Raw genomic sequence first — 25,666 nt, forward strand, 5'->3', positions numbered from 1 at the left:
GTTGGCATACATATGCCCTGCAAATGTATATAACACACATTCACTGCACATCACTGCATCATCCCTGAATTGCACCATTAACAGGCAGACATACACCCAGCACATATATATAGCACACACACAGCACAGCACTACACAGCACTAAGCACACAGCAGCAGAACTTTAAGTGAGTAAGTCTGTAGGCCTCACTCCAGTGACACAGGTAAAAATGCCCGTTCACTCCTACTGATCACCACACATTAAGCTGCCACCACCACACCCGTGCTGCTCAGCTCCTGGCAAAGACAGTAACCTTTCACTACTGTGAGGGTAGCACTTTTGATGCCCCCAGTTCAAAAACACCAGTCCACGAGAAATGCCTATATCATTGCTCACATGCATGATCCATGTTTGCCCAAGACAACAAAAACTCAGCAATAGCAATCCAGTCACCATGCAGGGAACTTTTCCATCCCAACAAAGTGGCACTGTTGTGCTCTCTCCCTGCGCTGACTAACCTTTGGCTGCCATATGCCAACGCAGACACTCTTTCAACATAGTGCAAGGGTGTCTGAGTTGTACCCCACCTTGGGTATAGGCCTTCAACCAGGACTCTCCAGACAACTCTGTCCCGGGCTTTTCGTTCAATCTGACTCCAGGTGTAACCCATCTCCAGACACTCAGCCTTGAGGCCTCCTCGCTAGGGGTTTGTTGGCCTTTTTATTTCTTTTCCCTTGAGGTTTCCAGGTCAGGGCTTGTCTGGTGGTGTTAAATGCAGGCTTGTGGAGAGTGTGACCTATCCAGTCACAGTGCTTTTTCATAATTATCCTAGCTACAGAAACATCTGCCCTGTGGTAAGTATAATTTCTGTAGAGGAAGGCGTCCCTTCCTGCACACAAACGAGGCACACATGCAAATAGGGAAAAACAAGAAGAAATGAAAGCCTTTCTTCTTGTTACGCCAGCCTCAGGTAGGAGCAGGATTTTGAAGCAAATCTCTGTCTACAGTTCTTAGTAGATAGGGATATGCGTTAAAACCTATGAGTAGTTAGATGAGAATGCCCATGCATCACCCCTGGAATGTACCCTTGGCGCACAGTAACGCAAAGCAGCATATTGGGTTACAATCCAATGCAAATCTTAATTGGTTTTGGATTGTAAATCCCACCAGTAGATTTTGCTTCAGGAATACGTTAAAAAAGAAGCACAAACCAGATTCAAAGTCTTGGTAAATCTGAGCCTAAAATCATGTCTTTTGGCTATAACATCTGCAAGCAATGTTTGCTACATGAAGCATCTGGGACAAAATGCTTGTTCTGCAATATTGGAGGTAATCATTGGTACTAAAAAGGACAATGATGTCATATGAAGAGGATGATGGGGGTAGCAACCATGACAAAATGCTGCCTCTAACATACTAAAGGGTATTTTTGAAATATAGGTATTCCTTGGTGTATGAACAGCACCAATGGCAAACTTCAGTCACTTTCATATTGTAGACAATTTTTGGTACTGGGACAGGAATGTCCCCTGAATGGCAAACAGCCATGTACTCCTGCCCGTAGATCCCAACTGCTTGTGAAACAGTTGTCCTGACCTTTTCTGTTAGCCCTAGAATCTAGCTACTCCATGTGTGCACAGAGGCCTAGGCCTGTCAATTGTGATGAGAAGCACAGATCTCTTCTGTGACCTGGAGGGACCTATCAAGTGTGCTCTCAAAACAAGCAAAGTACCACTGTCTGTTCCCTGAGTAAGTCATTTCCATCTGGGCCCAGTGAGTCCAAGAACTGAAGAGGAAGAGCCTGTAAGGCTGTGACTACATCTGGTGGAATTGATTCCTGGCACTCTCTCACAGAGAAGCAGGAGACATAGAGCAGCTGTTTCTCCCTCCCATGCATACCAGAGAGAGAGGAGTGCCTGCTCTCTCAGTGGCACACGCAGAGCTGGCCTGGGTGCATAAATAGAGAATGAGCTGTGCTGGCTCTGGTCCTGGGACATACCTTAACCCCTACCAGGCAGATGCGGGAGAGAGGAATGCCTGCTCTCTCATTGGTGCATGAAGAGCTGGCCTGGATGCAAGGAAAGACAATGCGCCGAGTTGCTTGGGTCGTAGGGCATCCCTTACTATGTTACAACATAATGGGAAACAGCCATTACAACACAGTTATTACAACGAGCTAACTTTACAATGCAACTATTACCACGCAACTGCCTTTACATTGCATGCCATGATAATGCATGCCATTAAAACGCATGTCACTACAACGCATGCCATTACAACACATACCATTACAAATCATGCCATTTCACCGCATTATAAGATAAGTAATGGAGATTTTCTTAGTATTAGGGAGGGTATGGCTTTTGGGGTACATGGGAATAGTAATTTTTACCCCTACACTAGCCAACACTTTCCCTACTGTTGCAATCACTGGAGTGGGAATAGTAATTTTTACCCCTACACTATCCAACACTTACCCTACTGTTGCCCTAAAAGTGTTATGCGTTGTAATGGTATGCATTGTAATGGAATGCGTTGTAATGGTAGTTTTTAAAAATGCATTGTAATGGCATGTGTTGCAATATCATGCAATGTAATGGTAGTTGTGTTGTAAAGCCTGCATTGTAAAAGCATGTGTTGTAATTGCATACGTTGTAGTGTCATATATTCCAACATAATTGCCCCAAAAGAGAGCATGGGCACCAAGATCAGAAGACTAAAAAGTAGACCTGGGGGGCGTGGCTTACGCGCCGGCGAAGAATGGCGCTGCCTGGGTGAGCTCCGGACCAGCGCGGGACACCTGAAGGATTTTCTGCAGTTTTGCTGCTACGCGGAGACTCGTGGCAACCCTTCCCGAGCGGCGGAACATGGTCCCCGCGCACAGAGAGCGGCGGCGGAGGTGGTAACTGCCGCTTTCCCATCATTTTGACGCTGCTTCTTTCCCTCTTCTTGCGGGACGCGGGCGGCCGCCATTTTGTGCCGCCGCGCTCGCTTCCCGTTTTTCGGCTCGGAAGGTGCCGTTTCAGCCCGTCTGCTGCAATTAAACCCTTACTGCACCAAAGTATGTGTCGGACCCTGCTCACTATGCCCCATGTGCTTTTTCTTGACTTCTGGCGCCGAAGTTCTTCACAGCACCTCTTCTTACATTAAGACTGCTTCTCGGCGGCCATTTTGTGATGCAATTTGCGTAATGCTCCATATCTCCCTTTCCTGTCATATCAATCTTTTCAGGATTATCTACTGACTCCAGTGAGTTTCATATTTTATGGACGCTCTGCTGTTTGTTACATATCATATTCCTGGATGATACTTCTTTGGTTACGTACCTACTGATTCCTGCTGTTGCTTGACGCCTGAATTGTCGGTTTGAGGTAGCTTCTCCCCAGTGCTTCTTGGCGCCTCATACTGGTCATCTCTCTCTCAGTACTACTTCTACTCGGCTTGTAGGGTCTCATCCCTTCTCCCATTCTGGTGTGGCTCCCAGTCTTGTGGTCTTCTCAGTTTGCCCATCTGTGGACATCATGCAAGAACGTCTGTCACCGGAACCAAGCCTAAACGTCTTAAGAATGACCCTCCATCGCCAATTCGCTCCTCTCCTCTCAGAATCCAGTATTGGACTCCATATTAGAAGAGGTACGCGGCCTACAACCCTTCATGGTGGCGACTAATGAGAAACTCAAGCAGATAGAAGATAGATGGGTAGTCATGGAAAACAAAGTCCTGCAACTGGAGCAACGCATCAGCGACGTCCAGGATGTCTCTACAAAAATTCCTCTACTTGAAAAGGAAATTCAACAGTTGAAGCTCCACACAGAGGACCTTGAAAATCGTAACAGGCGGAACAACCTCCGTATTTACGGTGTTCCGGAGTCCCTTGGGGAAGGTGACATGGTGTCCTTCATCCGCAAATTCCTCTATGAACTTCTGGAACTTACACCGGATTCTACTCCTCTGAACATACAGCGTGCTCACCGTCTGGGACGTCCGACATCTAATCCGGTCAAACCCAGAGGCATTATCCTACTTTTTCTGGAATTCACTGAATTGATGACTGTTCTTAAGGCTGCAAGAGCAAAACGTCGCCTCATTTGGTCGGGCCACACCATCTTCATAGCCCAGGATCTCTCCAATGCTACTAATGCACGTCGCAAAGAGTTCCTCAATCTGCGTCCCCGTATGAGAGACTTAAACATTCAATATGGAATTCTTCATCCTTGTCTCTGCAAAATAACACACAATGGACGTTCCCGTACCTTTGATGATCCGCAGAAGCTTCGAGAATACCTGCACACCGTCTCTGCTCCTACCATGGACACTAATGACTGAAATCAATTCTTTTCTATTTTCTACACTTACTTCTCTTCTGTCTTGACGACTGTTGTGGCCTTGTCTGGTCTCTGTCGTGTCGTTATTTGCTACGACTTCTCTTCTTGTTGATCATACTCTATCAATGTTCCCGCGCTGTCCTTGCTCTGTGAGGTAGGCGCCCGCGCTGGCGTCTCCATGCTCCTTTTATCTAGACATTCTCTTTCTTCTCAGATCTGGCGCCTTTGCCTTGATCTGTTCCTTATCTATTTCCTTCTTTTTCTTTCCTTTCTCTTTCTTTCTCTTTTCACAGGCCATTTTTGTTTCTCCCTTGCTCATTTATGTTCCGTTCTATTCTTTATGTCACTTGTTTCCTTTCTTTTTGCTAACTCCAGTACTCCTCATTGCTACTCCTTGCTTCTTCTAATGATCGTGATGCTTCCTCGTCTATTGTTTCTCTATATTTACCCGATTTGTCTTACCTTTGTTCATATTGCATATCTGACTCTCGGTGCTAACATGTTTGCCTCCATTGTCTCTCCTTGTAGTTCCCTTCCTGCAGTGTCTTGGACCCAGCTGTTCCCTTCCTCCCTTGCCTTCCAACATGTGTAACTTTGTGACGTGGAATGTTCGTGGTCTTGGCAACCCTGTTAAACGTCAAAAGGTACTGTCCCATTTATCCAAGTTGAACGCTCAGATTGCTTTTCTCCAAGAAACGCATTGTACTGATGTGGAATCGTTAAAACTTAAGAGGGCATGGGTGGGTCAAGTTGTATTCTCTCCTGCTGTTGATAAAAAAGGTGGTGTTGCTATATTATTTCGTAAAGGTCTAGATGTTCAAATTCTATCTTCTCAATCTGATGCTGAAGGTCGTTGGGTTATGTCAAAGGTGACTATACAAAACAAAACAATGGTGCTCCTCAATATTTATGGCCCTGTCCGACCAGACCCTAAATTTTGGACTGATGTAAAAATCCTCATTTCCTCCATTGACTGCCCTAACATTGTCATAGCTGGTGACCTTAATCAATGGCTAGACCCCTTTTCGGATAGACTATCTTCCTCAAAATTCCAGCCTGATAAGACACATAAATCTTTCCAATCAGCTATTGCCTCCCGTCCCCTCTTCGATGTGTGGAAAACTTGTAATCCTGATTTACTCGAATACACATTCTATTCTAATGTTCACCACACCAGGTCCAGAATTGATTATATTCTAGTCAGTAAGTCCCTTCGCCCTGCGATTCAGAAATCTGAAATTGGTTCTATTTTTCTTTCGGATCATGCACCTGTTTATGCCACTTTTGACCTGGCCCAAACCTCCTCCTCTTTCAACCGTTGGAAATTTAACACTTTCCTACTTTCTGACCCTGTCTTTATGCCCAAAGTTAAAGATTTTATCTCTGAATACTTTACCTTCAATATACCCCAAGACACGTCAGTTTCAAACAATTGGGATGCTTTTAAAGCTGCTTTGCGAGGTTTCACAATCTCTTATGTATCCCGGAAAAAGAAACTCAACCGTGACAAATACATCGCCCAACTTTCCACCATTAAGACCCTAGAACACTCTTACTTCTCGTCCAAGAACCCAGATGCCCTCCACCAACTTATCAAAGCTAAATCTGAACTCAATCAAATTGCCACAGTTGAAGCTTGCAACACCCTCCTGAAGGTTAAATCTAAATTTCATGGAGGTCAGAATAAAGCGGGGAAAATGTTAGCAAATTACCTTAAAATTAAATCTGAGCGTAAATCCATTGGCTCTATGCTCAATGAAGTAACCAATACAAAGGTTTCCTCTGATGAGGATATTGCTCAAGTTTTTCATAACTATTACAAACTCCTTTATACTGATGATACACACCCTGACGATGATGATCTCTCCCGCTTCTTCAAAGATCTTCCCCTTCCCCCATCTCTACCTACCGAATTCCATCAACTGGAGTCTGCAATTACCCCTCAGGAAATTCTCAAGGCAATTACCTCCCTCAAGAAAGCGAAAGCTCCGGGCCCAGATGGTCTCCCAATTGAATTCTACTCCAACATGCACGCTATTTTCGTCCCCCATCTCCTGCAACTATTTAACTACTTTATAGCAAATGCCAAAGCCTCAGGATCCTTTTTGGATGCCCTAATAATCGTAATCCCCAAACCTGACAAAGACCACTCCCTTTGTAAAAATTATCGTCCCATCTCCCTTATTAATTATGATTGTAAAATCTTTGCCAAAATTTTAGCGGCCCGCCTCGAATCCCTTATTCCCCTACTAATCACAACCGATCAAGTTGGCTTTGTAAAAGGTCGACTTGCAGCTGACAATGCCCGTGTTTTTGCCAATATTATTTCCCACAGTAAACACTTTAAAGCCCCTCTAGCTGCTCTATCCCTTGACGCAGAGAAAGCGTTTGATCGAATTAATTGGAAATTCATGTTTAAAGCTTTACAATGGTTTGGGTTTGGTCCCCACTTCATTTCCTTAGTCAAACTTCTCTATTCTGCTCCCCGTGCCAGTGTTTTTGTTAATAATCAATTCTCCAAATTTTTCCCCCTATCCAGGGGGACGAGACAAGGTTGTCCCCTTTCCCCTTTACTTTTTATTCTATGTCTTGAACCTTTCCTCATTAAAATCCGCTCCAATCCCCTGATTCAAGGGTTCAAACAGTCTTCGATTGAGACGAAAATTTCGGCCTATGCCGATGATGTCCTAGTATACATGGCTAACCCGGTCTCTTCCCTTCCTCCATTCTTAGAAGAAGTCCGCCTATACTCCTCTGTTTCTGGTTATAAACTTAATCTCTCTAAAACGGAGGTCCTGCCCCTTAACTCGTCCTGTTATCAATATATGTTTGCATCGACTGATTTTGCATGGTGTCCCTCTAAGATTAAATACCTGGGTATTTGGTTCTCCTCTACCTTACGGGACACACTCAAACTGACCTTTACTTCCCTTACTCAAAAAATTCAGTCGCTCCTTCTACTATGGTCTCCCCTTTTCCTTTCCTGGTGGGGTCGTTTAGACACCATCAAAATGATGATTTCCCCACACATTTTATACACTGTATCCATGCTTCCTGTGAAAATCCCTAAACTGTATTTCAATCGGCTAAACTCCATCTGCTCCAAATTTCTATGGAATAATAAAAGACCTCGTCTTGCCCTCCATAAACTTATACGCCCAAAATCTGAAGGTGGGGTTCGCTTTCCCGATTTCCAATCATACCATTCTGCCTTTTTAGTAAAACAAGCCTTCTCTCTGGCATTCGATTTTAATGTTACCCCCTTACCCAGATGGATTGTTATTGAACGGTCCTTGTTGAACGACTTTTCTTTCCAACACTCCCTTTTCATGTCAAATTGTTCATTCTTGTCTACACACCCTGTACTAAAATACTCCCATACCCTATTGCACAACATCTTCTCGAAAGACTCTTCCCCCCTACAAACATTTCTTTCCTCTAGTGTATGGTATAACAAGTATCTTAAGTACAAGGGTAAATCTTTCTATTTCAAATATTGGAAAGAAAAGGACATTATGTTTGTGCACCAATTTTTTTCTGATTCCTCCATCGTTTCATTTGATGTAATGCAAACTATGTTTGATTTACCTGCACATTATCGCAAAGAATTTGACATTATTACTTCTGCCATTTTATCTCACCTGTCTACCCTTCCTACCTTTGATCTCCTTCCCTCCCTTACTCCTTCCACTCCTTTATATCCTATCTTTACTAAACAAATACCCAAAGCTGCTCTGATTTATAAAATGTTACAAGAGAATGTTGGTCTTAGACCTAAAACCGTTACTGAAAATGTTTGGGAAAATGATTTATCTTTCTCGTTATCTGTTGATGTTTGGGATCGCTTATGGACTAAACTGTTTAAGACTTCGATTTCAGCTCGTATTACTCAGTCACTTTTTTTTCTTTACCATAGAGCTCTTATTACCCCCGTAAGCATAACTAAATTCTCCCCTTCCTCCTCACCCCTTTGTTGGTCCTGTTCCTCCCACCGAGGCACGCTCAAACACCTCCTATTTGATTGCTCTTCTGTTCTTACTTTTTGGAACTCAGTTTGGAAATATTGTTTGCGTATTTTTCATTTCTCTGAACCGTTTTCATCATTGCATATTTTTCTAGGCTCCTTATCTGATGTTTTGGACCTGCACTCGTATAATGCTAAATTGTTTGATCTTCTCATTGCAACTGCGTTCAAAGTAATTTTGTCTTGCTGGAAGGACAACTCTAAATTGTCTGTGCATACATGGTGGAATTTTGTATGTGATGAGCACAGAATTGCACTTGCTTCTGCTTCTTCTGTCGCCTTAAAAATTAAAACTGATCTTACCTGGCTGCCTTTCTCTACTTTTCTATCCTCTTCTTCCTCTCCATGACTATTCCTTTCTCTTCTATCTCTTCCTCTTTCTCTCTTCTCCTTTCTTCTCTCTCTTTCCCATTACTATTATCTTCCTTTGCATTTTTTCTCTGAACCTTTTTCATCTCCACTTTTATTTCATGATTATCGTATATTGGTTCTGTTCCCTGACTTGTTGTTATATTATGCTGTACTATTTTTCTTAAACAAAATAAAACCTTATTAAACTGAAAAAAAAAGTAGACCTGCGCTTCAATTTCAAATATTCAGGTACTGTTTTGTGCTTCAGATTCCAACATTGACGCGGTGGGGGCCACTGGATTCCAAAAATAATTCAGTGGGGGAACTTGATTTCCGAAAATGATTAAATGGTGGTTACAAAAGTCAATTGGCCTACCGCAACCCCGTTAGTAAGCCTTGTACTGTTCTATCTCACTACTGTAAGCGTAAAATACTTAAAAGGTATCCCTTGTTCCCTGTAGAAGGCTGTGCAATATGGAGATACCAGGACATCAGTAACAAAAGACCCCAGTTGTCACAATTGGGGCCCCATACACCCTGTCTCTTCAGGGATATTTAGACCTGGATTCTCCTGACACTCTCTACGAGCAGTGCAAATCTTGAACAACCATTTTTCAAGATGACACTGGTGAAAATAAAGCTGTGATCCACACAGTGCTTAAATAGAGCCAGTGATTACTGGTGAGGGCAACCGACACTCAATTTTGGGTACTTGCACTCATTTTCCCTGATCAGACATTTGTCGAGATCAAAAGAAGGAAAAACATAAAAAGGAGATTCAATTGGCAAGAAGTGGATTGAACAACTTTGGTATTCAGCAAACTAATATTTAATAGCATTGGCCGCGGGCTTCAGAGCTCAATTTTGGGAAACAGCACTCATTATTTTATAAATTAAGCACTGGATCTACAACTAGGCAACAATGACTTAAACGCCCTGCTGATAACGTTCTATGGAGAATTGCTCATTTAAATCACTGCAGTGATGGTTTTAAAACGAAACATGCCCCGGCTGCTCTCTCCGTGGTGGCATATGCTGTCAATGTCCTTCTTGTCCCCAGTGCTCCTCATGAACTAAGGATATGCAATTTAAAAGTAGTGCAAGTTATACATCTGTAAAAAACTAAACACTTTCAAATGAAATGTGCATTATTGTATGTAGTTCAATGAAGGCCAGCAAGAAATTTTAGAACTTAAGATAGCTAAAGGTATTGAAATATTAATCCAATGCATGTTATAAATGATATATTGGACCTTTGTTGGTTGGTGTATGTGATCATACTAATAATGACCTTTGTCACAGGACACAATGCAAATGGAATTAAATGAGATACTGAGTAAAAAGCTACAAGGATTCAAATGTATGCCTATGTGATTACACATGGATATTTGCAGCCCCGGCCAACCCACTGAGTTATTTCCAGAGGGTTCCAAATTGTGGTCTGCCATTTACACAAATGTCTCTGCAACACACTCTGAGAAATCTTACTAAGATATGTGGTCCAGTTTTGATTGTTACAGTGGTGCTCTGGAGCAGGAACATGGACCCTATGACCATCTTACTATGATTCAAACCAGTGAACACGATATTGCACACTGATTTCTAGAGTAAGTACAATAACCTCCAGGAGCCATATTGTACATTGTGACTCAGGGGTGCAACGGGAATGTGTGTCTGCTTTGTGCATCCCCAGGGCAGAATTGTATTACAGAAGGGGATGTAGATTCTTGTGCATCCTCTCCTGTAATACCGATAGCGTGGGGCACATGTAGCACCGGCACTTGCATGAGAGGACTTTCACTCATTTGCAAGGGGGTGTGAACCATGCAAATAAGAGAATGACTTTGCCTCTGTACCTGCCTCGTATTAGGGATGGGAGAAAGAGGCAAATATGCCCTTAGGAAGTGCACTGGAAGTGTGCCACAAAAAGGTAGCATACTTTCAGTGCGCCTGCTAAAGGTAGCCCTCTGGAGGGAAGAAGGGTGTCCCATGTGTAGCATCCTCTCCAGCATAGTGTCCTCCCAAGCCTGGGTACTAGTAAACGAATACACCACACATGGAGCTTAGTATTACACGTCTTTATACCTATGCGAGTAACTGAAAACTTAACGTTCTAAACATTATTTCTATTCACCACACCCAAACACTTATAAGTCATCATGGAGCTCTTACCAAATTCCCAGATCTTGTCCTCTGAGGCTGGGAAGAGAGAAGAGATGCGTCCATGACTGGAAATGATGATGTAGGGACAGATACAGCAGTGGAGGCTGCCACTAACAAAGGGTGGCGGGGTAGCTGGTGGGTGCGCAGGGGAGAAGAGTGGGCATGAGGAAGAGAGAGGGTATGACAGGTTAATAATAATTTTTAAAACGTACGCGATGCCGCCAGCCCCCTCCTGTGTCGCTCATACTGGCCTCTTTCTGGGTACCAACAGCCCCTGGGACAGGCTTCCAGCCAATCTCTGTGCTGCAGAGCAGCACAGGGATTGGTCTGAGTGGCCGGATAAGACCCCAGGCTCAGACCAGGGAGTCTGTGGGGGTTTCTCCAGCCCGGCAACTGAATGTAGCCGGCTGGAGAAACCTAAGTGTGCATGTGTGTTTTGGTCAACCTGAGGCGGCCGGCCAAACACACATGAGCACTTCGGAAGTGCACAAGCACTCCTCCTCCCTCCTCCCATGCACCGCCCCTCCTTGCACAAGCTGACAAACAAAAAATAAAACGATGCTAGAGCAGCGTTTTCTTTTTCGTTTGCTGGCTCTGCACCAAGCCGGGGGATAACGCTCCTCCATCATTGCGGAGGAACCGCTACTGAGATACAGTCATGGGGCTCTCTACAGTCTCAATCAACTTAGTCTCATCTCTGACATCAGGTACTGGTAAATCATGAGGCAGATGCCTGAAGTGCAAAGAATCTTGAGTAATGGACTTTCCAGGACAGCGTTTTCTCAGTTGGTGCACCAATACTCGATCACCTTTAGTGAAAGTATGTTTTTTGGCACATCAGCACTTGTTGTCATATACTTTCATCTTTTGCTCATGGCACAAATCTGTTTGACGACGTTTGCCATCTATGGTAGATCTTCTGTTGGTCCATTGTGGTAACTTGGACGTCATGGCTCTCCTTAACATCAAGGTGGCAGGACTTTGACCTTTTGTTGAATGAGTAGTCAACCGGTTAGCTCGAAGAGCAGCATGGATAGCAGACTTTAGATTAAGCTTCTCCAATGTAACCAGCTGACGATCTTTTAAGTGTGCTGATAAAGGACTCAACAAGGCCATTTGCTTGTGACCAAATAGGTGTGCCTATCTGATCCTTCACAGTGAGATGATTAGGAAAGTCTCTGAATTCTCGACTGTTGAATAGTGGGCCACTGACAGACTTTAGAATTGATGGAACACCCGATTTTCGCAAAAATGCTCTCGATGACTCTTTCTTGAGTGGTCGATGGGAGATCTACCAATGGAAAGCAGGAGCATTCCTCGATGACCACCATCAGGTGATGTCTAATTGTCAAGAGGAACAAAGAAATCAAAAGCTGTTATCTTCCATACATGTTTTGGCAAATCAGACATTTCAAGGCATGTGAAGTGGTTTTGGGAGATAACCAATTGCACAAATGACAGGTCTTGAACTGTCTTTCAACTCTCTCAGCAAGATAGGAAAACGAAACTCGATCTCAGAGAGCTCGCTTTGTGGCAACAATTCCATGATGTCCTTCAACGGCCACTTCAGTTATTTATTGTTGCAGACTCTCCGGTATGACAATTCTTGAAGCTCTTAAGACAATACCTTCTTGAGTAATGGACAGTTCATCTTTCACATTTTTGAACTTTTGATATTCATTGTCATGTGTGAGAGGTCGAGTGTGCTGTTTCCAAGACTTATGTGCAAAATGTCTTTTAGCAGTAAATTGTGGTCCCGCCAAGCATATTGTGGCCTCAGGACCGCTGTGCAAGTGCCAAGTAACTTGCAGCTGTCCCAGGGCACCTGAACACCCTAATAATAATAGGATCATCTGGAGACCGCCACCGTTAGTCTGGCAGTCCATGAACTGTCAGACTCATAATAAGGTCCTAGTTCTTATTTATTTCATTTGTTTTTGGTTGGAAAATTTCTATTTTTATTATTTCTAAGGAATCAATGTAATTGCTGTTTATGAAGAGTTTGCCTTTAAAATTGTAGCATGTCACACATTATTGTGGTTTGTCGGCTAAGTTTAGGAGCAACTTGGCTAACGGATTGCTCCATTCGTAGTTGCTGGTAGATTTGTTCTTTTTGCAAAGCTTCTATAAATTTATAGAGCGTAAGTTGGGTTCTGCCTAGTGCGGATTGGAAGACATTGTGCCATCCTTCCACTGGCATTGTTTGTTTTGGCACCCTGTGCCAAGGTGCTGTCATAGACATTCCACCATGATATTAGGAATTTGTGTTGGTATCTCGGTTCGGAGCGAAGCAGTCTGACAACCTAAGTGTCTTTAAAAGAATCCATTAGGGGGTTTACTTTGTCTTCAGTTTGTTGATAGATAGGGTTTTCTATTAGTAAATTGGAGTGGTTAGCTACCTTTGTGACAGGGACATAGGCTATTCTCTATCATTTTGGGCCTCAATACGAGTTTGGTGGTCCTCCTGTTGGCTCAGCAATGCCACACCAACAGGAGTACCACCAAGCCCATAGTACACCCACCTGCCTGATTATGAGTTCAATCCATGGCGGGCAAATGGTGCTGCAGCGCTCCCATGGTGGTGGTCTGTTAGGCTCACAGGAGAACCTCACATGTCGCCCGCTGCCATGATAGTGCAAACTGCTCATTTCTGCATGGTGTGGCATGCACCATGGCGTGCATGCAACATCATGCAGGAATTCAGAGGACACAGCATGTGTCCCCCTGCATGTAACCCCAGGATCAGCAGGGGTCATTGCTACGGCCCGCTTAGTTGCATCTCCACCACCCTTTTTATGTTGGGCTCAATACCATGAAATGGGCAGTGGGTAGACAGCTCGAAATATGCACAGCAATACCACATTGCTCAGCCAGCATATTACTGCTCTTGACCGCTGTGCCCGCACAGCAGGATTCTGGATCCCCGCAGAGACAGAGGTCCTGGAGCGGTCCGGCCGCCACACTCAAAATACTGCAGGCGAGCCAGGAATGGTGATGGTGGTCAGAACACCACCACTGGTAAGGCAGTCGTAAGGGCCACTGTACTTTGAATAAGGCCCTTTGTTTTTATTTTATTGGCAAATTAGCTGTTTGTAGAATATTCCACATTTAGTGCAGATTTTTGGAGGTGTTTCCATAAGCTTTGATTGAAATGATAGTAACAGCCTTGTATGGCTGTATAGGGCACATCTTTAAAATTAGTTGAATTACAGCTTGCTCCAAGTCTGTGATTATTTTTTGTGGGTAGTAGTTATTTGTTTTATTTTTTATGTGGTATAAGAGTTTGTAGGAAACACTGTTTTATTTAGTTGGTAGTAGGGCACAGATAAAATGAATATTTGTGTTTATATAGTCACCTTGTATGGTGTGTATCTGAATGAATGGTTTGGCACACATTTTGAAGGTCCCACCCATCCTCTAGGTTTGACTATGGTTTAGATTTAGTAAGTTATTTGCTGTAGAGAATTCATTGTCTATGTTGTCATTCAAAAGGAAAGGTTCCTCATATGTCACTGTTAAATGTTCAAGCATTTCCATATCTTAGCATCTTCTAGGAGCATGAGGCGCATCGCTAGTAGCGTTTTTAGTATGTGTTTACATGTTTTAAAGTAGGTACAGTTGGTAGTTTGCCTGTGATGTTCTTGGCAACTTTTGGCAGTATTTCATTTAGGATTGTGTTTGTGAGTATCCTGGGAGCTAGTGCTTGCTTGGGGTGCGTGGTAAACTCCGCTCCGCAGAATTTTGCAACCTTGCGCTCCACTTTGAACGCGGAGTTCGGTAGGAAAAACTCTGCCAACACTTCAGGGAGTGGAGTTTACTTGCACGCTCATCTTTAGTTTCAGCAATTCCGGTGTGGGGTACTTATTTGTGACAACAATAGAGGTTTTTGGCCCAAATTACCCCCAGCAGCCAAGGGTTGAGAAAGGGGGTGGGGCCTACAATAAGGTCTCAGCAATATCACTGTTTGGGACTTACCTGTGGCAACGCAGGTGGTCTTGGCCCCCAATGACCATCAGCAGCCAAAGTAATGTCATCTCACAACAAGTAGTGCACCAGGAGGCCCCTTTGTGGAGTGGTTGAGAAAGAGGACGGGCCTACAACTAGGTCTTATAAATCCAGCTGTGGTGGATTTACTTGTGGGAACAATTAGGGTTCTTGGCCCCCAACAACCCTCAGCAGCCAAGGGTACTTTATTCCTCAACCACTAGTATGCCAGAGGCCCCTTTGCAGAGTGGTTGAGAAAAGGAATGGGGCATCGAACACGGTCTCAGCAATCCCGCTGTGGGGGACTTATTTGGGGAACAATAGGGGTTGTTGGCCCCCTATTACGCTCGGCATCTGAGGGACTTCATTAGAGGTGGCCAAGCAATACACTGCCCGCTCACGGAATTCAGTGAAATTTGGCAGAGTTTTTTAGTAACTCTGTGTAACTCCATGAGCTCTGCCCAGGTAGGAGCTTGCCTCTCTTATATCCTAAATTACCTGCCTTACTTCTTTTCTTTCTGGTCCCCAGCCTATCAAAATATGTCTGAGGAAGAAACGTTGTCCTACACAGAGGTGTACACAAAGAATTTAATTGCAGGACCTTCACCTTTTGCGTCACTTAAATTAAGCACAAACGCTCAACAGCAGAATGAAACAGACAAGTTGATGCTTTTAAGTCAGAAACACGTCCGAACAGAATTACACGGGCACTTTTTGTTCCAGCACTTAAAATCAGGAACAATACCTTGGGGACTCCAAGTGAAAAATGTTCCTGTGGTCTTCACAGAGGACCCAGTTTACAAGAAAGGGTTTAGCTATATAGCCACCAAATGTAGCCGGGACCTAATGGTCCACACGGTAGAAACCACGCAAAGAATTTGTGCAAAAGAACAGGAGGAAATTGACGCCTTAACAAAGGCTATCAACGACAACCACAGCACACTAGAAGCAAAAGAGTTATTGGAGAAAATAGATAAAGACCTTTAAACATTCAAGGACAACACAATAAACTATAGAATTAACAAATTTGAGAAAGATATTAAGGCATTCAATATCGAGACTGTCTATCCATATTTGAGGGAAGATTTTTATACCGAGCAGGAATCTCACCGCGCTCTTTCCCAATATCAAGGAAGATCAAAAAATCGCTTTCTTACCTTCTCAGAAAGTTCATCCTCTGAGTCATCTGGAGATTCAGATCCCAGGGAAGGTATGTCTAAACGTCCAAATACTTTTTTAGAGAAGGGCGAGGGCAGGGGCCGAGTAAGGTTCAAACCCCAACCGCAAGCATGGGATACGAGAACCCGCAGCAAGAACTATTACAAATCGTAAATAACTCATCCATCATCAATCTTTCCCCCAAAAAACGTACCATTCATGAACAATCAGTCCTTGAACTTGGGATCAAATTTGTTCCCAGCACAAACACAAATATAGTCAACTTAAAAATAGAAGCCCAAGACCTATTTAGGAAAATTAGACTAAAAGCTTTCTTTCACAATAAAGAAAACAACAAGATACCTGAGCCATCAAATCTATCAAACAAGTCGTCTTTCACTCCTACTTCACAAATGGTCCCGAAACAAATTTTGGCATTCGAGCAGGCCGTTCTTTCCTCACTCACGCAGTTAGGCAAACAAAAAATCTTCTACAAAAAAACATCACGAAAGACCAACAGACAGCAATCAAACAACTAAGTGAAGATACATCAATAGTGGTGAAGCCGGCCGACAAAGGGGGTGCCCTAGTGGTATGGCAGAAAGAGAAATATATAGAAGAAGCCAACAGTCAAATTGGTAACACTGAATGGTACAGGAAGCTAACCGAAGATCCATCCAATAAGATACAAAATGAGATACAAATTAAACTAAAGGAAGGACTTGATGTGGGCATATTAGGCCCTAAGGAATTTGATTACTTGAACAAGAAAAATCCACGTGTTCCAGTAATTTATTTCCTACCAAAGGTGCATAAAAATGTACAGAACCCACCCTGGAGACCAATAGTCTCCGGGTGTGAGTCCATCCTTGAGCCGATTGCCAAGTACGTGGACATATTCTTAAAGCCATTCATGGGTGAGGTCAAGTCGTATATCAAAGATACGTCCGACTTCATCAACAAAATCGAAAATTTACCATTTGATGACAATAACGAGTTGATGGTGGCATTCGACGTGAACTCGTTATACACACAAATCCCCCAAGAGGAGGGATTGGAAGCTATCGAGTTCTTCTTAGACACAAGGCCTAAACCTCAAAGAGTTCCCACTAAATTTATAATCGAGCTGGCCGGCTTAGCATTAAAACGGAATTTTTTTAGGTTCATGGATACCTTCTACATGCAGGTGAAGGGGACCGCCATGGGGTGTCCTTATGCTCCAGAGATGGCGGTCCTCTTCATGGCCCTGTATGAAGAGCGATTAATTTATCAAAATAATCCGTATAGCGAACACATCGTAAGATGATATCACTGTATCGATGACGTCTGGTGCCAGTGGAGAGGTACGGAAGCTCATTTGACTGAATTCCACGACTGGTTGAATAACAGGCATCAAGACATAAAATTTAGCATGACCCATAGTAAGTCACGTCTAACATTTCTTGATGTTGAGGTCTTTCATCAGAACAACGAGTTGATAACTACTTTACACCGCAAACAGACAGATAAAAACACCATCCTCCATTACAGGAGCTTCCACCCACAGAGCCTCAAAGAAAATTTACCATACAGTCAGCTGTTGCGGATCAGGCGCAACTGCTCTAGAAAAGAGGATTACCTGACACATGCAGAGCTGCTGTGTGACCAGCTAAGAGAAAGAGGCTATCCCAAGAAAATGTTAAAACATGCAACTAAGCGTGCGTGGTTTACACCTAGAGAAGTTTTACTGACTAAAAAAGATAAGAAACCATTGGAACAATTGGTGTGTGTTTCAACTTATGGCCCACTTACCAACAAATTCAAATCTGTTGTCCTAAAAAATTGGCATTTGTTGTCCAATCTTGAAATTCCATTTGCCAAACCTATGTTCGCGCTAAAAAAGAACAAGAACATAGGCCAACAAATAATTAGGGCAGATTTGGGTACCTCCAAAGCTAAAAGTGACCTACGCACCCTATGGAAATTCAATCCGGTGAAGGGCCACCACAAATGTGGTACCTGCATATCGTGTGCCAGCACTATTGAAGGCACCACGTTTGAGCATAACACCATCAAATGGACCCATAACGAATTCACAAATTGCAAAAGCAAAAATATTGTTTATGTAATAGTTTGTCCGTGCAACAAGCTTTACATTGGGAAAACAAATCAACAAATCACACAAAGATTGGCCCAACACCGTTCGAGAATCAAACAAAAAGTGCTGAACGCACCTATGGTTCAGCACTTTATTGAACTTGGACATACGGAAAAAGACCTAAGATGGTCTGTTTTGTCAGGAATAAAGGCTCCTCCACGTGGGGGTAATGTGGAGAAATTACTGTTAAAAAGAGAAGCGTATCTGATTATGAAATACGACTGCGTGAGTGCAGGCCTGAACGAATATGGAGAATGCTAAAAACAGTTAAAAGGGTCAGCTGTAACAGACCACACACTTAAAATGTCCTAAACCCAATTGGACTGCAATGAGCAGTAAATATGTATCCAATTAATGACACTTTGGACTACATGTCTCAACAAAAGGAGAGAAAGGGTTTTTAGGGCACTCTTAGTCCCCAAGCAATATACAAGTAATCAAAAAAAGAGTGACCAATACAGGTAAGGTGTATAAAAAGAGGTGGGTGTCGCACGTGAAGTCTGAGGCCAGTTGTTAGTGATCCGATGGTAGGACCAAATTTCAAGAAAAAATGCACTATTTTTTCAGGAAACCCTCACTCACCCTAGTGGTGACATGCTTCATCATCGGGTCCACCGGGAGAGATCGAGTACCTCCCCGGTGTGCTACGACGCCAGGAGACTGCGGAGCAGGTTTTTGTGAAGATGAAGTGTGAAAAATTATAAGGTTTAAAAATGTCAGAGGTTGTACCAAAAAACTTTATTCACTGGTTAACCTGACATATTAAAAATAAGATATGTGAAGGGAAACTTAGCCAATTACTTTATACTGGTGTTTACCCTGTAAAGAAGGTCAACATGTTTCTGCCCATTTATGTGTGTAAATTTACTGGGCTTTCATCAGGACCGGTAAGAGAGTGTGCCAATGACAGGAGGGGCACGCTAAGGCCCGCCCTGCCAATGGTCGTGAAAGTTAAAAATAGCACTATGTGTAAAATTGGTGCACAAAGAAAAAGAAAACAAACTCATAAGTAGTGGGGGTTTACCTCTTTTGTGAGGAACCTAGGAGTTTGTAAAGAAATAGATCCACGCCCCATAGAACACAGGAGGGGGGTGGGAGCGACAATGGCACACCGCCCGCAACGCTCGGCACCCGCTCGGCACCTAGCTTCACCCTCGCTGGATCTCGTGGATGTCCCATAACCACTTGATCACATGTCCCAGTTTAAACTAGTCATGTGACTCCAACAAACATTCACTCGAGCTGGAATCTGGTAGACGAAAGCGGCAACAGATGAATACTGCAGGTAATGTCTCACCCGATAGAAAATAACTTATGCCGCGCAAGGTAAACATATCCCCCAACTCGATTTTCTTTAAATTTTGCAGTGCATGCGGCCAACTAAACACAAAGAAAAGAGGCGGCGCCTTTCTTTAACTGACGATCCGGCGTACGGCCAGCACACTGAAAAGTCCAAGTAAGTAAAAGTTAACAACAGAAAAGTTGGGCGAGAAGAACAAATAAATAGTTCCCCGGACTGAAACTGTTCTGTCTTAAACGTTACAGAACCTGGTGAGCTTCCCTGCATAAAACCGGCAAAAACTGCAGATCAGATGACACGTATTGACAGAAAAAGAAATCTCACAAAAATGTAAGTTAGAATCTGGCTGATTTCCGGCTACATAAAAACCGATAACATAATGTCCCCAAAGAAAAAGACACATTTGTTGTGTTTCACTTTGCAGAATAAAGTGAAAACGTCAGCCAAGAACCAGAACAGACTTGTACATACACCACAGGAAGGTAAAAAATAAGTTTTAACAACCCCCTTGAAGTGACGTTGCATGTGAGGGTCCGATATTAAAGTATGTCCTCCCCTTATCTTCATACAGGTACCCAACTAATAAGCCCTGAAGAAAAGCCCGATAAATGAAATACGGGCTTGGAAACGCATTGGCTTTGGTACATTCGTCGTAAACACGAATGCATTCCCCGCAAAAGGCTTTAGAACACTTCCATGAGTGCAATGGAATAAAAAATGTTTATTAAGTCTGAAGCCTTTGCGTGACCAGGTTTAAATTAAAAGCAACACTTTAACATATAGACCTGGTAGAACTAGTTGGTAGGGTACAATCGTGAAGCTAGATCAAGTGTTTTTTTGATAAATGTATTGTGTATTGGAGAAATGTATTCAATGTTTTTTGTATTGTAAAAAGTGTTTATAGTAAATGTAAATATATGTCTGTTGTACGGCAACGAACAAACCTCAGACCTCTTTCAAAATTTCTAGAAAAAGTGCTGAAACTTGTATCATTCAAAAAAAACGTGTAAAAGCATCCAAGGATTAATTACCTTAGGGTGAGATTCTGCTCAAAATAAAAAAGCGGCAGAACAAAACAGTGACCGGGTCCTCTCTTTTTAAACTTCTATATGTTGTCCTACCCGGCCACAGTGCAGGACACAACCCCACTTTCAGTAAAAATTACTTCTTTTTCTGGCACATTTTGGGGGTGGTTGTGGTTTCTTACATAAATTACATAATCTTTTGTAGTGACCCTTCCATAGCACCCTTTACAATACTATTTGGTACATTTCCAATTAAAATTTTCTGTTGATAAACATTCTTGATTGTGGGTGTAGACCCTGTGTCTTGGTAACTGCTTTCCTTTGTGAAATATTCTATATTTGTCTCTCTCTTTCTCTATGTCATTGTATAGGAAAGCAGTGTAATAGTATAAGTATATACAATATTTGAAAGATTGCCCATTCCTTATTTACATGTAAAATTATACAACTACTTCTATTTTGTATACCTACATGCATGTTCTTTTTAGATATTTCACACTGATTTGCAGCTTTTCCATTGGGGTTTTTAAAAGTGGAGCAGGTGCTTTCTTTTAAGTTCAATGAAAAAAAGCATCAGTTGCATTTTAAATGTTTATGTTAGTAGTTTGTATAGATTGAGGTTGATGGGTTTATCTTTACTCGCTATTGGGGTGAGTTATTATTTTTTAATAATTGATGTATATTTTGTTATATATTTTTTCTGGTCAGTGGTAGTTGTTTCTTTCTGGTCACTTAATACTTTTCCAAGTTGTAGTGTCTTCTTTTAGGAAGTACATGTAAAGGGATAGAATTTGGAGAGTGTTTAATTAAATATTTGCTACTTAACATTTTGAAGTTTATTTACAAGTATGCTTTAGCTTAACTATAAGTTTTATTTATTTGCTTAGGTGGTTGTTGAGATATATATATATATATATATTTCTTCTTTAGGTGTCTGGTCAGAGAATCTGTCATAGTTCCTCATCTTTTAGCATTTGCCGTTTTTGAAGTATGTAGTTGATTAAATGATTGTGCCTTTTACATTGTTTATTTAATTGCTTCTCTTTTTTCATTGGTTAAAGATGTTTATGATATGATTTTATTGCTTAATGTAGCTTTGGTTTGAATTTTGTTTATCATTTACGTCCTATATTAAACGCTAATTTAAAATTGTTATTGATATATAGCTTGATAGTGTTTACTATAATGGTATATATATATATATACTCGTGAGCAAGGGAGGACAATCCCCGAAACGCGTCGAGTGTTTGCCTTTTTGAAACAAAAATAAAGGCTATTTTTCCGCAAGAATTGTTTGTGTGTTTCTGGGATTGAAAAAACAACAGAAATTGGCTCGCAACCTACACACAAACCGCCGTCGCTAAGTGGCTTGGGCATAGCGGGACTCGGCGGCTGCAGAGTCAAAAAGGAGTTTTTATATATATATATACATATATATATATATATATATATATATATATATATATATATATATATATATATATGAAACAATCTCGCTTTTCTCTCGCCTGGAGCCCAGTCACGGATACCGTCGGCGCAGAAATGAAGAGGAGACCCAAGTGCAGGTGAGCAGTTTTATTCAATCGTGGGGAAGGCGCACCTCAGCATAACGTTTCGGCCTTCGCAGAGGCCTTGGTCACATGACGCATGCAAGAAGAGAAGCAGCTTTTAAAGTGCTAGTGCAAATTATCTTGTTATGTCATTGGTTGAGTATAAACACATGGTGTTGTAATCAAATGATAGTCATAGAAAACAGATTTAAGCATGAATGCCTCGCATTACGGGATAATCCCTTGAAAGGAATTGGGCAATGTGCAAAATAGCAATGTGCAAAATACAATAAATAATAGATTAATACCACTCATAATATCTACATAGGTGTCGATTCCGATCCGGTAAAATGCGCTCCGAATGGTCGTACGGAGAGTTTTTTCCCCGTACGAATCGTATCCGTAGACGTCCCGTACGTACGATGAAGTACGATCCGTACTAGGTGCCGCACTCCGTACGAGTCGTACAGGACTCCGTACGACTCAAATCTCCGTACGATTCTCACTCGGAACCCGCAGTACGCGACATCGCGGCATGTTTTTACGACCCAGCAAGTACGATCCGTGTCGGGTACGCGCCGTACGACCCTTTTCCTACGGGAGCCGAAAACAGTCGTAAACGCAGAGTTCGCGCCGAAACAGGTACGGAAGGCCCCCCCTGGGTACGGCACGTACCCCGCATGATCGCAGGGGTACGCGCCGTACCCCTGTGGTCATGCGGGGTACGCGCCGTACACCCAGCGTACATGGGGTACGCACCGTACCCCATGTACAGTGGGTGTTCGGCACGTACCCCATGCACGCTGGGTGTACGGCACGTACCCCGCATGACCACAGGGGTACGGCGCATACCCCTGCGATCATGGGGGGTACGCGCCGTACGGTGTGTGGGTGATCGTGCGCTTTTCCGTACGAATCGACGTGTACCGTAAGAATTGCGTCCGGGTCGGCCGATCGGGATCGGAATTGTCCGGTCGTACGGCGTCTGTACGAGTCGTACGGAAACGGCTCCGGATACGATTCGTACGGACGGGGATTTTACCGGATCGGAATCCACCCCCTAGTGTTAAAATCAGAGTGCATCAACATAATAATTATATGCTAATAATTGATCTATTTACACCATTCTAAAATGACTATGTAACCACAGGTTGTTAATCAATATTTAGTTGTGATTGCTTAAATGCATTTTCAAAATCACCTGTAGTCACAACCATCTAGAATCAAATTTATATTATAAACATGCTAAAAAATCTGTCTATGTCATAGAGGTTAACTGGGGAGGAGATAGTCTTTGCTTAATTAAAATACATTATCGCAGCCTCGCCCACCTCTTAACCAAAGTATGCATAACATTTAGAAATACACTAGTTAAAGTGATTCAAAAAAGTGATATGTGCAAAGATATGCTTTTTTCTCTCTCTTTTTTATGGAAACCGTTTTCCTTAAAACTTAGTTATCTTCTCATTAATTGTGTAGATCAAAAGAATAAATTCATCACTCCTGAATGCTATATACACTCATGGCCCAGGCCTGGGCTACGCTACTGTACATGGTCAATAAACATACTGGACATATTCGGGACTATGCTTTGCTGGAAATACTTTTTTAACTAGCCCGAATCACTTGTCTGGACAACCTAGCTGTCTAGCATATTACAACCGCAGGTTGCCCCATCAGGACGTGTCACCTAATGCTATTCCGAACTCAGTGAACTGCACCAAACAGGTAAGTCGATAGTGTTTAGAGACAGGTATAAAAATCTTCCGTGGAGTTTAATCCTCCCGGAGCTCTGCTGTCCATTTCCAATATATACCTAGTCTCCAACCTTCTTAGGGCCCCCTCTCTGTTCCCTCCTCTTCTCATTCGGCCTACATCATCAATCGCAAAATACCTCAACAGAGTGCTATCGTTGTTATGGCACTCTTTGAAGTGACGCGCCACTGGATAGGCCGGGTCACTGGTATTGATGGCCCTTATGTGCTGGAGTATCCTCTTGTGCACCTGGAGCTTAGTGCTACCTACATAACGCAGGGCACACGGACACTCCAGCACATAAACCACGAATTCACTTTTGCAGGTCAATTGTTTCTTGATCTTACGAGCAACAGGAGAAAATGCGACCTCATACTCTGTTTTATTAAGCCCATGTTGACAGGCTTTGCAAGTATATATATATATCCCATGTAAAGTTGAGCCCTCGATGGAAGAAGCCACTTAATCGGAAAATTGCATCCATTTCATTTGAGGAGCAGCTGCAGCAGGAGACGCAGAGGAAACAGTCATTGTCCTTTTCTTAGCCAGACCGGTTTTGGGAATGTAATCCCTTTTCTCAATGGCGTGCAGTTGAATAAAGACAACAGGACACCCAGCATAACAGTGCATCAGCCCACAGGGGTTTTAATGTGTTTTAATTTACTGCTACATTGAAGAACTCACTGGAGATTAATTTTCATGCACTACAGGATCCAGAATGCCGCAGTTTGCGGACATGCCCACAAGGGCAGGCCCTTTAAATTTCAGTGCATGATGAACCTTCATGATGTGCAGAAGCCATTGAGAAAGGGATTACATTCCCGAAACGGGTCTGGCTAAGAAAAGGACGATGACTGTTTCCTCTGCGTCTCTTGCTGCAGCTGCTCCTCAAATGAAATGGATGCAATTTTCCGATCAAGTGGCTTCTTCCATCGAGGGCTCAACTTTACATTGGGATGTTTTGCGGCACGAGCCCAGCCGCAGGAAGAAAGCCAGCCGCTTCAGCGCGGACCCGTGATGGCGCCACACGACGCTATCCTTACACGGGAGACCGGTGTCCAGGAGCAGTTGAATAAAGACAACAGGACACCCAGCATAACAGCGCATCAGCCCACAGGGTTTTAATGTGTTTTAATTTACTGCTACATTGAAGAACTCACTGGAGATTTATTTTCATGCACTACAGGATCCAAAATGCCGCAGTTTGCAGACACGCCCACAAGGGCAGGCCCTTTAAATTTCAGTGCATGATGAACCTTCATGGTATGCAGAAGCCATTGAGAAAGGGATTACATTCCCGAAGTCACAAGAGAACTCTGCGCAACAGAAATCGAGAGCCTAGCTACTAACTATAGTCCTATTCACAACATTCACTGGAGTTGGAATAGTGTGTATAGTGATGGAAAAAGAGTATTGCTCTTTTTCTTGGTGTCCCCTCACTCACCAGGGTTGCCGCTTGGTGACATGCTTCATCATTGGGGCCATCCCAGTCCGCTGCGGACTGGGGCGTGCTGCGACTTGCGAATTACGTAGGAGCACTTTTAATGACTGTGTGGTGCGAAAAATAGTGATGTGACGGAGTGGGGTATGTGTAATAGTAAAAAATACCTGCCTAGTAAGCGTTAAATAGTTTATTCTTGCTTCCAGGTGGTAGAATTAAAACCGGGGTGAAGTCTTAGGATACCCAAAAGACAATGTGTTTAGGTGTACCTATCAACTCCTGTCTGTCAACATGTTTCGTGCATCCCCCAAGCACTTCCTCAGGACTACACAGGGACCAGCCCTGTGTTCGCCACTCCTAAAAGATGCCGCAATGAGCTAATTAGTGAAAAAATGCTGCATTCAATATTTATGCATGCATATAGTACCTACGTAACCAAATGAATCACGAGGTTCATATGGTAGATCTTAGTT

At 42.9% G+C, this 25,666-nt stretch overlaps 1 long non-coding RNA gene across 2 annotated transcripts in view; it reads left to right on the plus strand.

Annotated features, from left to right (window-relative positions):
- LOC144772960 (uncharacterized) overlaps positions 1 to 25,666 on the plus strand; it is a 940,307-nt gene that overhangs the window by 335,974 nt on the left and 578,667 nt on the right. The window contains exons 5-6 of one of the 2 annotated variants that reach the window (XR_013599882.1): positions 4,834 to 4,949; positions 8,425 to 8,847. This is a non-coding gene — a long non-coding RNA (uncharacterized LOC144772960). Of the gene's footprint in view, positions 1 to 4,833; positions 4,950 to 8,424; positions 8,848 to 25,666 lie in introns of those variants that run through there. The other variant, XR_013599883.1, reaches the window with a different exon arrangement.

Source organism: Lissotriton helveticus, chromosome 8, assembly GCF_964261635.1.
Source record: "Lissotriton helveticus chromosome 8, aLisHel1.1, whole genome shotgun sequence".
In the NCBI taxonomy this organism is placed as follows: Eukaryota; Metazoa; Chordata; class Amphibia; order Caudata; family Salamandridae; genus Lissotriton; species Lissotriton helveticus.